Genomic DNA, 15,575 nt, shown 5'->3' with positions numbered 1-15,575 from the left:
TAAAAACTTAAAAATAAATTTTACGTCGAAATGATAACAAATTATATAAGTTCTGAAGCGAGGTATATTTATTAAGAGCGTATAAAGTTATAAACAGTATACGAGAATCACGGTTAATTAACAAATTCTTTAATGACTGGAAACGCTCAAGTTTTTGCATTTCACATTCTGTACAAGAGTAGCACAAGACTTGTTACCGTTACCCGGCTTGAAATACAAAGTTTGTTCAATTTGATTGTCTTTTAAAATTCTTTTAGCATCTATTTCTACACATATTTTTTGCTCCTCAATTTTAACTTTGCTTAGCAAAAATAACATGGATTACAGTATAAATGATTCGAAGTTCTTGTAGCATATGTTTCATAAGGGTTTGGAAAACAATGATTCTTGGACTTGCATGTTCACAGTGCCCAAGGACACAGTGCTCAATGCATGTTGCCAAGTTGTACTATCATAGATTCTAGACATTCATGCAAAATCTGGCTTATTCCAAGACCAACACAAATAAACTCCAGTGAGATTTAAGATGAAATTCAACATTTATCTTAGAGCGATTTCAACTTGTCTGGGATTGGCAATCACTTGTAGTTAATGTCTCTTTTGCACTAAAATACACCTTAATTCGAGATGGGACACCCGGTGGTGTCAAAACATTATGCATGAAATGATTCGGGCAGACCTTTATAGACAGCAAACCGACAGCAAATTCAAAACAAAAAACATTCGTGGTAACTTGCTTATCACTAATTACGATATATGAGCGAAATTCTGAAAGTCAGTGGAACCTCTACTTCGGCTGTTTCTGGATACAAATCCTGAAAGCATTGCGAATAGTTTGCCAGCTGATAGTAACAGATCATTGCGGTACGATCAGTTATGTGTTTAGATCGAAATCACAGTATGGCCTGAAGAAAACTTTTATCCTGACGATAGCTTAACCTCAGCCAATAAAAATTCCAACGTGCGTTTGCCAAATTTGAAATACTTTAGAAAATGCATTTTTTACAAATTGCATGCATCGCACAAAATATTCATAAAACAAATAAAACCCATTATTGAACAATTGAAAGGCAAACATTTGAAAAAACAATGTGGCTTTTTATCTAAATACTAGTATGTGACATTTTAATACTACCTACGTGCGTTTGCACGTAGACAATATTTTTTATCGAAGTGTTCTCGGAAACTATGCAGGCATGAATGGTGACCAATACACCGATCGAAAGACAAAACAATGCATTCTTTTTTGCGCTATGTCGCTTTAACGAACTCTCTCGTTTAACAAAAATATCGATAAGAAACTTACCTGGATTGGCGATCAATCGGGCCAAAATACTACTGGCGTTTGCATTTGTGGTCACGTGACTTTTTTGTTCATCGCCGGTGATTTTGAATCAAAGTCTTCTGTGTACTTACCTAAAGCTAATGGTCACCTCATCACCACAAATGACATTTTCTGTAAAAAAATGGCAAGAAGATGTTCAAAGTGTTTCTAAACGCGAACATATAGACTATTTAAGGCTTTTATTTCAGATGGGGACAACATCAGCCTGAATTTGTGTTAAAATGAACGCTAGATCTTGTGTCAGTTAATAAAGATTTTTGCCACTTAAAATAGAAACAGGTTGTTTTGGTCGATTAACCGGAAAGCAAAGAATTTGTTGGCTTTGTGACACTGGGTCCGTTGAAGACTAAAATTATTTTCTGTTCGACTGTAGGCTATATAATCTCTTGTAAACTGTACACTCAAATGATATATTCAATCAAGCCAACTCTCGCTAAAAGCGTTGAAATGCTGTAGACAGACATGCGTGATTTTACTCCTTTTTACAATTCTGTTCACAGGCATTAACACTCGAATCCAAAACGTATTTTGAGTGGCCCAAAACTGAAACCGATATGTGCCTGTCATTAACTAAGAATAGGTTATGTAAATTGATTATTTTTGCATGCATTTATAATAGTAACTGATACACCTATGTACTAGGATTTAAAGACAACAACGTTGCTTTCATATCGCAGGTTTAATCCTAGTGTTAATTAAATGAAACCCGATATTGGCTGAGGACGTTTTTTTGTAGATAAAATAAAGCGTGGTCTTTTAGTCAGCACATTTTCTGCGTTATTAATTATAATGAGCTTTTTCTGTTGGCTCCTCACCAAAAATATTTGAGATTCTTTGGCAGGCTTTTAAATTCACATTAATGTTGCAATCTTATGAACGTATATAAATAAAGTGGTCTTATAAATCGAACTATTTTAAACCACATAACGCCATACGTCTCATTTGTAAACCCGGTGCATTAATTATTTTTACATGTCATGTCAAAAAGTAGATTTGACGAAACCTGATTTCGATTTGTGGTACTTGAGTCTGTAGCCCTGCGGCCTACAGCCTAAGAGTCTCTCATTTAATGTCTTATTATCCACGAAGACTTGCCAAATTTCTTATTCATTTCTACTTAATTAGAACAAGTGTAGTATTTAGACCGGTGCAAACACATTATGTAAACTCTATAATTTGTTCCATATTAACGTTTTGAGTTTAAGTAACAGTCTGTTATCTAAATTTGCTAATGTTATAATTCGCAAATTTCAAAATCAATATATGTTTTCTGTCAGTATGCATATTAAAGCTGAAATATTGTAAAATTTCCTCAAATTTTCACGTAGTTTAAATTTGACTTTCAAATCGACGAAAATGGGAATCAAGCGTTTGTTTTTGTCGGGTCGGATAACTTGATTCCGGTGATTATGAATGTAAATAAGTTTATCTACCTCTTGCAGGAAGGTAAAACTTACCGCGGAAAACAGCTCTGTAAACTCTTGATTTTGTGTTTATATACAATTGCTAACCGCCAATTTACCAAACAAAATACCACCGGTAAAATATATCCATGGGTAACTTGTTTATACAAGTGTTGTCTAATTGTGACGCATAGGCCCATAGGGCCGGGTGTTATCTGTTCTTTCGTTTATCATTTGAGATTTAATGTTCTGTTGATACACATGCCACAATAATGAACAAATACTGACTAGCATTGCAGAATTCAGTGACGTAGTCCTATTTTGAATAAACGGAACAAATGTGAGGTAAAGCTTTTGTCAGGACAAGGGCTGTTATATTCCTACCATAATAAAAAAAAACCAACAACAACACAGGTTTCGTTGCTGGATCTTCGTCCTACTGATGAAAACTTCCTGGTGCTGTTTACGGTTATTGTCGGTTTGCTGTGTAGCAGCCCTGGACTCTGGAAATAGACTCTTCCCTGGACTCTGGCCATAAACGCTGCCCTGGACATTGACACTGTCCTGGACTCTTGATTTTGACTCTGCCCTGGACTCTGGAAATGGAATCTGCCCTGGACTCTGACCTTGACCCAGGACATGACCTCTGCCCTGAACCAAGCCCTAGACATGGACTCTGCCGTAGACTCTGAACATTTACTCTGCACAGGACATTGTACCTGGACTCTGCCCTGGACTCTGGACATGGACTCTGCGCTCGACGTTGCCCTGGAATATGGACACGGACCATGCCCTGGACGTTGGCTTTGACTCTGTCCTTGACTCTTGACACGGACTCTGCCCTGGACTGTGGACATGGGTTCTAGACAAGGCCCTGTCCTGGACTTTGGCCTGGAACCTGTCCTGGACACTTGATACGGACTCTGTCCTGGAATCTAGACATCTAGACATGGACTCTGGACATGGACTCTGCCATGGACTCTGCACTGAAATTTGCACTGGACATAGACTCCGCCCAAACTCTGCCCTAGACTCTGGACATGGCCTCTATCCTGGACGCTGGACATGACCTCTATCCTGGACTCTGGACATGCTGCCCTGGACAACACCCTGCACTCTGCCCTTGACATGGACTTTGTCCTGGACATGGCCTCTTTCCTGGACATTGACATTGACTGTGTCCTCGACTCTGGACATGGACTCTGTAATGGACACTGACCAGGACATGGACTCTGCCCTTGACATGGACTAAATTCCAAGACCAGTCCCGACCTTTAAGCAGGTTTGGTTCCGGAGGTATCTTCAACGTTAGCTTCCCTTGATATGCTTTGTCGGAGCGCGTTGAAAAGTACGAAAATTCGCGTTTTTTGGGACACCTTGATGCCTTAGAAACCGGTAACAAAATAACGCCCCAGGCAATTTAGCGTATAAAAGAGCCACGTACGCGAATGGAAACGGTGACGCAATGACGTCAGAGGTGCGCCGACGATTGCGTAACGTAGGGAATCGAGAGAGCTAAATTTCAAGACCAAACTTCTTGTGGAAACATGCAAAACAACTGCATCTGAAAGAATGAGTCAGTTATATGGCATTGGTAACATTACAAACTGACATTTTGCACCGTAAATTAAAGTTTTTCCCCGAGTTTGGCACTGCGTTTCCAAATGCAGCCAGCGTAATTCTCTAAACGATCATTAAGCCTTGTCTAAATGCATTGCATTGACTTCAAGTTTTCTTAATTTTCCAAATAGACCGGATTAGATGATAAACACACGCCGTTCTCTCAAATGCATAGCTGGATGAGAAGTTGGTGTTTAATAAAGCATTTGCCTTGTGATAACTACATAACATACCCCATGACCAGTCTTTAACGATATTCTATTGTCTACGTTATCTGTGTTTGTTGTCGTTTGTCTTTGTATTTCTGTCGGTGATAGAGTGTTAGCCCTGCAGCCAGTGGCTCTAAGCAAGGCTATTTCTAAATGTTTGGCTATTGGGGGATTCTCCGTAGTTCTTATTTGTTATTTTGTTATTAATCAAACTGTGAACACATCCCTGACATTATTTTACTAAGTTCGTACGTTTATGGATAGGAAGCACCATTCTTTCGCGAGCTATCTAATATTTGATTTAAAATGCTACGGAACCTGACACGAAAGAGTTACGTTACGTTACGCTATAATTACGCTATACCTGGGGTCTGAGGTCATTGCGTGACATAGGATAATCAACGTTAACACAAGATTACTAAAAGTTTTATGGAAAATATATAATAAAGAAACTTTTCCCTCCCCATTAAGGCCATATGTTTTGACAAAAAGTAAGCGTAAATATCATCAAAATTATTCCAAAGCGTTACATTTCAAAATCGATCATCCGTTTCTGACAGAAATACTGTTTTAAGTTATCATTCTAACACCAAGGAAGAGACTAACAAGGCTGTCACGTTTTTAATTACTCTAACAAACTTAATTTATGATCACCAATTCTAGGTTTTTCCTTATACTCGGGTCATTTTTTTAATATTAAATCAAGAGCATACACGTGTTTCGTTGCCATGGTAATCACGAAAGCTTTGTAAAATTTGTATATCAAAGCCAAAATATACAAGAATACTGTTATTAAATGAGAATTGGCTTACTATAATTACTTCCATTTTAAATAAGACGATTACACTACCGTAACTAACATGGGTCTACTAATTGATTTTACGTAGAATTGGTTCAATACATTTGTTATGAATTAATATCTCAGCAATAAATCACTGGTATGTTTATATAATAGTTCTGACACAGTTTGGCATAAACGATATATTCCTTTTCTAAAATGACTTTTCCGTTGTAATGCAAATGGTATTTCGAATGATCTGTGATAAAATATTCCTTCTCCAAATTTGCTAAACTCCTACACAATGACACATGTAAGCCATTACAATGCAGTAACCCTAACATTTTAATTCAAGATATTTTGATGTATCTATCCATCCATTCATCCATCCATTCATCCTCCGTTCGTCCGTCCGTTCGTCCATCTTTTGTTAGGCAATCGTCTTCTTTCTTTATTTGTTTGGATCATTGGCTTGTATTTGTAGTTTGTATAATGTAGCAAAATATTAATGTTTCGCCGTTGTTGTAAATTGTTCCTTTATCAGCACTAAAGAACGAAGTTTAGAAACGATCAGTTGTTGGCTTTCCCCACCCGCTGCATATTCAATCTAATCAATGCTCGATAAATAAATCTACTATATAAAATATAAATATATAAAACGGAACCCTTACAACGAACGCTTGATAACCAACCAAAATAAAACAAAAATGGCTGTAAAATACTATTCATATTGTCTAAAACAAGTTTCCCCAAAGAGCAATATCTGTATTTACATACGGTTGTCTGTTTCATTGACTGTCGATAATGTTAATTAATGTAGCATACACGGCTTTAATTTACCAAAGAACGCGCAACAAGTTAGAAATATACATTAAATGCTGTCTACCATATATGCTAATTTCTTTACAGACAGCAAAACGTGGGTTATTCGTTCTGTCCACGACGGCCATCCCCAAAATTAATATTAAATTTTACATACAATATGTCTCATACAAAACTGCCGTCTCATGAGAAATTATTTAATGGTTGGAATGATAGTCGTAATATTTATGACGAGTCAAATTGTAACATATAAAAATCCGATTCACTTGCGATTCTTTTGTAAGAAAAAGAGGGACAGTGATGTTACAAAATTGTTACTTCATTTCGTCCGGACATCCTGTTATATTGCTTTAATACCACATTGGTAGTCTGGATATGTCCAACCATATGTGCTATACTAAAATTTAGCCATTGGGGCAATCTCATCGCCGATTCTAATTCAAGAGTTGTATTTGTTTCCATTTACCGCTTTTAGAAAAAGAGATAAATACTGAACGATATAGAGTTTTGTTTTAACTGTTAGTCATGATATATAAACCATGCAAGAAATCGAAAAAGCACAAATATATAGTTATATATCAAATATGTTATAAGTAATAATCTGGATGCATTTCGATTTATTTTTTATGCTTTTTAAAAAAAAAATCCTCTCTTCGTTGCATTTATACGAATATTTAACATTTTATGCTTATTTATTTGATCTGTATTATAACGTATCGGTTCAATGTAGAATATTACAAGTAGAGATACGAGACGACCACTTTTTGAAAGCTGAACTTTAACAGTTTTCCAGTTTTACGGGAATATCAAAACATATTTGACAATTTAATCGATACAAAGAAATACCAGAATGGTTGACCACTATTTTATTCTAACGTTTCTAAACGTTTCAACGATTTAGGCATGTTCCCCGATAAGTAACTCTCAAACTAGATTTTGTTTTACTTTTCTCTGAAAAAATCATGATTTTCATTTACTAAAAGTGCTGTATAATTTAAAAATGTACCAAAATGAATAACATTTTTATTAACCTCGAGTTTAGGGATGGTCCCTGTAATGAACATTGTTTTATTGAAAGTCAGAGGTAATTCTGTATAATGAAAGCTGACATTTTGTCTAAATTATCAACTAAAATAACAAATAGTAAATTTCATTTTCTTTGACATTTCGAACTTTCATTCGTTACTTATCAATTCAAGATATTCCATGTCAATTCACTCACCTTAAAAATAACAAATATCTGGGACTTGGCTGCAATTTGATTTTTATAACCACGACCCTTTGTGCTTCAGGGTTTTTCTAAAATAACCCTATTACGAGATATCGAAATAAGCAATTAAGCCAATTAAGCAGAAATCAATAAGGGAAAGATAAATCATTTCATTTAACCTATGGCTTGTATCACAGGATCAACATAATTGTGGCAATTGCACGACAAAACTAGCTTTATCAAGAAGACGATTCCGAAAATAACCACGTTAAATGGTCTTGGACTTAACAAAAGAGTATGCAGTACATTTAACATTGAAAAATATTCTACGGGTTATATCGTATTTGGTTTAAGGCGAGGCTGAATATGGAAAAATAATATCACAATGGAAACTACAGAGACATACCAAGTAGCAAAGAAACTGACGATATAAGTTCAAAGAATCAGAGCCTCTCTTATGTGTAGTTTGCTACAATATGTGACCCGAGGTTAGGTAACGCGCACTGAGCCTGGTTGGCGTTCATTTACCCGGGGAAGCCCCTAGATGCTCCGTCCTCTTCTCTTTTTAACGATTAAGATAACATCTTTGTGATACTAAAATTTCATTGGCAGTAAACTACTTTTTTAAAACTCTTCGGCTGTACCACTCAACCAAGAAACGAGGAATGTTCCCCCAATGCTTCTAAATTCCTCTTGAGCATTGCTCGAACGATGCAATGGAGTAATAAATCCGCCCATGGGCGCGGGCACACCTTAAATAGCCATTAACGCTACCAACTTATAAAGCAACAACAAAACATCTTCGTTTGTAAACAAAACAACTTTCTTTGAAATCTGACAGAAATATTGCATACAAGTGGAAGCTATGTTGAATATATTTTTGAAAATATTTCTTGATAGGATCGGTGCGATATTGCGGTACAATAAAGGATTTAAATCAAGTTTGTTAAATATGAATACTATCTTTTTATTGCGATACGTGCTGAAATCAACTCTGAAATGGTCGCGCAGCCTTTGTTTTGACGAAATGACGGACCACTGGAGATGAGGAGGCCACGTCTAGTGACCATGGAAGCTACACAGCAAAGTCACTGACTTATTTCTACCAGAATCGAACGCAACATAAGGAAGTGTTTAGCCTTTCCGTAAGCTGTTCAGTGGTATGATACAGATCAAGCAGATGTTTTCGTGGTCTAGCAGAAACGCCTTGCTTTTTCACCGGTTGCTTATATGCACTGGAAATGAAGAAAATATTTTTACACTGACAGCTCACAATTGACCAAATATTTCTAAATACAATCAATCTAAACCTATCCACCTCCTCCTCGGGGGAAATGAAATATAATGAAAACTATGATATGACCTTTTCACCGATCCTGCCAATGCAGTATCCCAAATTTACCAATAATCATATTTTTATAGTTTTTAGATGTGTGTTGTCTTAAAGCGTTTTCTCTCCTTTTTGACATCGCTTCTGTTAAACTGGATCTAGATTGAAGTTTTGGATACTGCACTGTTGTTAGGTTGTAGGCTGCCGGCAAATAGACGTCCTCAGCTGATATCGTGTTTTTTTTTATTAACTTTACACGAGCAATAAATTAACGAAGTGAAAGCAATGTTCATATTTCCTAGTACATACAGGTTTGTCAGTTACTGTTATGAAACTAGCTTATGGTATGTTTTTAAGTCAATTTACATTACCTTTGCTTAGGTATTGACAGGTATGTATCGGTTATAGTATGATTCTATTTAAAATAAGGTTTGGACTCGATTCTTACTGCATGTGAACAGAATTGTAATAAAGTAAAATCCTTAAAATGTATTAAGATATAGCGAATATTATGTGTCGGTAGATCTGTGGGATTTCATCATTTTGAGTTACTCGCGTTAAGTACATATGGCAAGAGGCCAAAGGTCGAGTTGTCCCATGTATCTTTACGCAACCAGCGAAACATGGTAAATATTTATATGAAATCCTCAACAATTCAAACGACTAACAAAGTATTAATCTTAAATAGTATACCATAATTTACTTTACATTCGCATTTAAATTCGACGAAAAAAGTCCTATATCTTTCGCATAGTATTAAAAAAGTCGATTGACGCACTGGTCTACTGTATGATACATTATTAGAAAAAAAGGGTGTGTAATAAGGTTTCTTTTCTGGTTTACATTTTGTTATTTTGTTTAAATCATACACTATTTGATATACTGAATACGGGAATTAAAAGGGTATGAAATAAAAGTAATCCTTATCTGACTGTTTCGAGTTATATCCTCTTAATTGATCCGATGTGGTCGCACTGACTGTGGTATTTGCTTGACAATGCTATTTTACCACAAAACTTAAAATTATTGACATATTGTTGATGAAAGTGGCAGTGTATGCTTATATGGTCAATGCTTTGTAAATCTGCTCGTTGCCGTGAATATTGATATTGGTTGGGTTTTGCATCCGTCTCATACTCGTAGAGTGTTTGTATCAGACATTTTTGAAAATGTGTAATGATTTATGAGGTATTTGTTGACCCAATTAGCTGGATATTACCTCGTTTAAGCTTGTACCATGTCTGTGGGTGTTTTCTTTGTTTTTCATCTAAACATTTACTCTCATTTTGAAAGGGTAACATGTAGAATTCGCGTACATTTTCTATTTGTACCGTGTATATAGCTTATAATGATATTCCCTTAAACGGCATGTTACTAATTGAACAATGTCTTTGGTTATTAGTCGGCTCCGTCAGCGGCAACCAATTGAATATAATCCTGATTGCTCTGATTGTATTATGACTAAGGCTTTCCTATAAATTTTGCTTCTGGTGTGCCAACAAACCCACAATGGTATGCAGTTTCTATGAAATATCGTTTCTAGCGTATCAATGCCCCACTTTAAGAGTAATTACTTCTCCTGTACCAAATTTAGAGATGTTTTTCTTTATTTCAAGAAATCTTTGCTAAACAAATACTGTACGGATAGCTATATTTGAGAAACATTTAATCTTGCAAAATCAACAGTTAATGTCGAACGAAAAAGTAAATAAATTTATATTTTTATTCCCTTTGGAATAAAACTGAAGTAAAGAAACTATATTTTTGTTCTGAATTTCATCTCAAAGAATCTCCAGTTATCTCTGGAATAATATTGGTAATAACTTTAAGACGCCCGTTTAAAATGTTAGAAAGCCAAATAATTTCTTATTGAAAATTGATTGCACGCAAAGCGAATTTGTAAACGTTTCAAATATAGGTCTTATTAGCAAATTTCCATTCATTTTCTTTGTGTTTACTTTAATTTGAAGCGCCCTTAGCTTTTAGGGGTTACTGTTTTATTGTTGTTCTATCATGACTTTCACAATAACATCATGGAACTCATGAAAAATATGATGCTCAGTCATGGCCGTTTTAACCTGGACTTAATGTCGAAGATATGGTGCACGGGCATCGACTCTTTAACAAATTGATTGATTACTTACATTGCAAAATTGTTTTTCTATTTCTTTCCAGAAAAAAATAAAGATAACCATTAATAAAAATATATACAGTGTAAATTATTTGAAGGATAACCCACTGTGTGTCTTAACATCATTGTGTCTGTTGGCAAACTATTCTTATGTCAGGAAAACCATCACAGCCGGTGAGAACGTCCGTGATTTTAAGAGATTTTCTGTAGCCTATTAGCATGTATATTTAAGGCACCTGCAAAACAACTGCGTCTTTAAGAATAAGTTAATTATTGATTACTCATCATGTTGACATTTTGCGCCGTAAATTAAAGTTATTTTGTGATTTTGGCACCATCCGACAGAATTCTGTAAACGACCATAAAGCCTTTAAGATGCCTTGCGTTGACTTCAAAGTGGCTTTCAAAATATAATGCATGCTAAACCCTAAATGTTTAATTAAACGTGTTTCTACACAAGAAGTTGATGTTCTGTAAAATATTTTCCTAGTGGTTACTACATAATTAAACCGCCATTTTCACTGACCGTACGAAGGTGGTACTCAAGCAATTTTTGAAAAACTATATTCTAATGTTTTCGTAATCAATGCATGTTGTCGATCATCAGTTTGTGTCGGTCACTGATTGAGTGTTGTCTCTGCAGCCTTTGGCTGATATCAAAACAAGAGGAGTGTAACAGTTCCATTAACTTTCAAAACATTGTTATACATGGCATACAATTGTTGAACAGAAAACTAACAAGCACGTATCAAAGAAAAATAATTTACGATTTCTTTATTTTTTGGTGGGGTGTAACGACGTTTGATTAATATATCGTTTTGTCTAATTTATATGCATACACAACTTCAGTTTTCATAAATGCACGTCAATGAACATTTTATCATGTGTTCATTATTAAACATTATATATGTTTGGGGCAATCAACAGTTTCAAACTATTTAAACAGTGGGAAACATTGACTTGAAAGTGTTTTGATATATGGAAGTATACAATATTTTACATGTAAATTGAGTGAGCGAAAGTTATTCTTCTGCTTAGTAAAATGTAATATATAACAAGGCTCGCGTTTTGAATCTCCCTGCTGTTCTTGTTCCTGAGATTGTGTTATTCAGTATTGCGTACTGTGAAAGGAAAAAGGCTTTTCCAAATATTTCCAAAAATAAAACAGACCTCTGTCCATTAATCAACCACGAAGCTTTATGGGACTATAACAAAAGTAGCTTGATCAACTACTGCAATAAAACAGATATGTATACAAAAATCTGATTTAACAGAGAGGAACGGCTTTATTTACATACGGTAGTTTGTTTCATTGACTGCTGATTTTGTAAACTAATGTAGCATGGTCGGCTTCAATTTACGAATGACCGCGTAATCAGTTAATATTAGACAAACTCGCGTCAGGGGACCTTTTATCAAACACCGTCTACCACATATGCTAATTTCATTACAGGCTGCAAAATGAATTCAATTACGTGGGTAATTGCTCTGTCCTCGCAACTGTCGACGATCTTTAGAGTTTTGAATCTTACAAACTATCGTCTCCCAAGAAATTATGAAATGACGAAAAACGTATGTCGTATTTATATGTAGAGACAAATTATCACATAATCGAAGTGTTTTTGTAATTTTAATACAACTATTGGCCAGTTTTATTAAAAACATCGTACGAACTAGACCATGAATATACGATCACTTCGTACAAACTTGCGTACCATGTTTTCTGCGACCGTTTTATTAACGCGTTCGTACATTATTTCGTACCAGCACTTCGTACGAAATCTTTGTACGCAAAAGAAGACTTCGAACGAAGTTTGATAAAATTGGTCCTTAAAGTTGTAGACATATTGTGTATATGAATGTAAGGGCAAACTTATATTGCCCATGATATTGACATCTGCTCGGTGCTGTTGATATTATCATTGATGCTGTTTTGCTTCCATCTTATAGGGCTTTTGTATCATGCTTTATTTGAAATCTTTTAGGAGTATTTTACAGGCTTCCGTAGACCAAATTAGCTGGTAATTAACTTGTTTTAGTTTGTACCAATCATGAGTTTCGTCAACGAACTCCCATATCGAAAGGGTAACATGTAGAATTGGCGTAACGCGTGCAAATATTATTATTTACCGTACACTATTTATGTAACGTTGCCATTAACACCATGGTACCAAACAGTGACGTCACCCGCAACCGTCTTTGATAATCTCAATAGAACGAGTTCATGGTGCCGTAACTATTACTTAAACTTTGCTATGTGTGTTGCGTTTGGTGTGCCAAATAGCCACAATGGCATGTATTTTCTAAAGCAAAGCGTATCTTCGCTACAGCTAAAGGTTGTACCAAATACGAATATTTATCTTCTTTCAAGAAAAAAATTGTTGTGAAATGTGAAATGTTTTCAATAGTTATTTACTGCAAGTATTGCTACATTCAAAAACATTTAATGTTGAAAAAATACCAGATCATGTTAAACAAAAGAAAAGGACTAGGCAAATTAAATTACTTTTTTGACTTGGATTTTTACCTCCCTTTCAAATAATACTGAAAAATAGAAACTCAATTTCTTTATGAATTACAGCTCAGTGCAACTTTCAAAAAGTTATTATAAGAAGACTATTCTAACAAGTTAACAAATAATCATAAATAGTTCCATTTAATATATTTGGAATGTAATTTATTTTCTATTGTATATGCATTGCATAAAACGGGAATGTGTTAAAATCTACAAATGATATGTATTTATTGCAAATTTGCTTTTATTTTGAAAATGGTTTATTCAAAATCTAACCAACTTAAGCTTAAAGGGTTATAGTTTATTGTTGTTTGCTGATGACTATACAAATAACATGATGGAACGTCAATAAATTGACACACAAGCATTACGTATTACATACGTACATTGACTAACTAAATAGTATTTAATCTTTTACGTCGTTTATTCCAGGAAAATGTTATGTGATTTCTTTGAAAAAAAATGTTCTGTGTTGTTAATGTTAATCATCACTTAATGATAATCCAATACTTGTCATACCATTATTATGTCTATTGGCAAACCATTCTCTAGTCGCTCAACAATATAAACTCGGGAAACAATGAGACCTCATGCCGTATATTGACGAAACATGCAAAACAACTGCATCGGAATACTGAGGAGTCATTTATATGGCTTTGGTAACATTACAAATTGACCCTTTTACACCGTTAACTAAAGTTATTCCCCGAGTTTAGCACTAAGATTCCAAATGCATCCGACGTAATTCTCTAAACGACCATAAAGGCTTGTTTTAAATGCATTGCATTGACTTCAGGTTTTCTTGATTTTCCAAAAAAAAATGGATAAGATGCTAAACACTCCCCGTTCTCTTAAACGTGTATCTGTATGAGAGGTTGATGTTCTATAACGCATTTGCCTTGTGATAACTGCATAACATACTCCCCCATTTGCACTGACTGTTCAAGAGCGGAACCTCAAGCATTTCTTGATAACGATATTTTATTGTCTACGTAATCTGTGTTTGTTGTCGTTTGTCATTGTATTTCTGGCGGTGATAGATTGTTAACCCTGCAACCTGCGGCCCTTAACAAGGTTATAGGTAAATGTTTGGCTATTGGGCGATTCTCCGTAGTTCCTATTGGTTATTAATCATACAATGAACACATCCCTGACATTATTGTACTAAGTACATACGTATACTGGTTGACGGTACTTTTCCAAACAGGGCACAAGTCCCGAACACCGTCTTAAACACGCGTTTTTTTACCGTGATCGATTATTTTATGATCTAGATCAATACAGAGGCTTGCCTTGGTCACACTTGCGAAGTTTCATCTTGTTTTTTTTTCTAAAATAATGCCATTCAATGTTTATACCTTAAAGATCAAAATGTAGCACATGGGGGAATTACGTCAGAGGGCGCACGCGCATCTTTAGGTTTTGCAGTTATGTTGACCTACATTCAAGGTATTTATAAATAGAAATCACGCTTTACATTTGAATTACATGTTTTAAAAAACATCGGAAACAATAAATAACTTTGCAGCTAAGTGTTTATTTAATATAGCATATTTATTAATTATAATTGTATGACCATGTTTTTTCGCTTTGCAAGTGTTCGGTATTTGTGCAATAGGACCACAATACCCTTAATAATTTAAGGGCGATTTACTGTCCATAAAATGAACGATTTTCGACATAAAATTGATGAGATCGTCAATCTGTTCTTTGACATATGTTGTCATATTAACCAAAGATGTTTCATACGCAATTTTAACTTACTACAACAAGAACTCTCAAAGATAATTGTGAAAAACCTCAAAAAGTGTTCGGATTTGCCAGTATTCATAGGAAGCATTATTCTTTCGCGAGCTTTCTAATATTCCATTTAAAATGGAAACCATTTAGAATAGAAACTGATACCAAAGAGCTACGTTGAAACTACGATATCCAGTAATATATAGTACAATCAATATACAAACTGGGTAAAATTATCAAATAAAGGAATTAATTTTTGAAAAAATAAATAAAAATAAACATAGACATGGAGTAATGATGATCCAATCTGGGGTTATTCTCCGACTGACTGAACGCTGAAAATAGAACAAAGTCAAGTATCACGTAGTAGCACAAGCTTGTTGTAAATGAACAAGACGGCTATAATAACGCTTTACCTTAGATCCGAGGTCATTGCGTGACATTGAATATTCAACGTTAACACAAGATTAGT

The sequence above is a fragment of the Mya arenaria genome, chromosome 6, assembly GCF_026914265.1.
Source record: "Mya arenaria isolate MELC-2E11 chromosome 6, ASM2691426v1".
Taxonomy (NCBI): Eukaryota; Metazoa; Mollusca; class Bivalvia; order Myida; family Myidae; genus Mya; species Mya arenaria.
Note: the sequence above shows the minus strand (reverse complement) of the source record.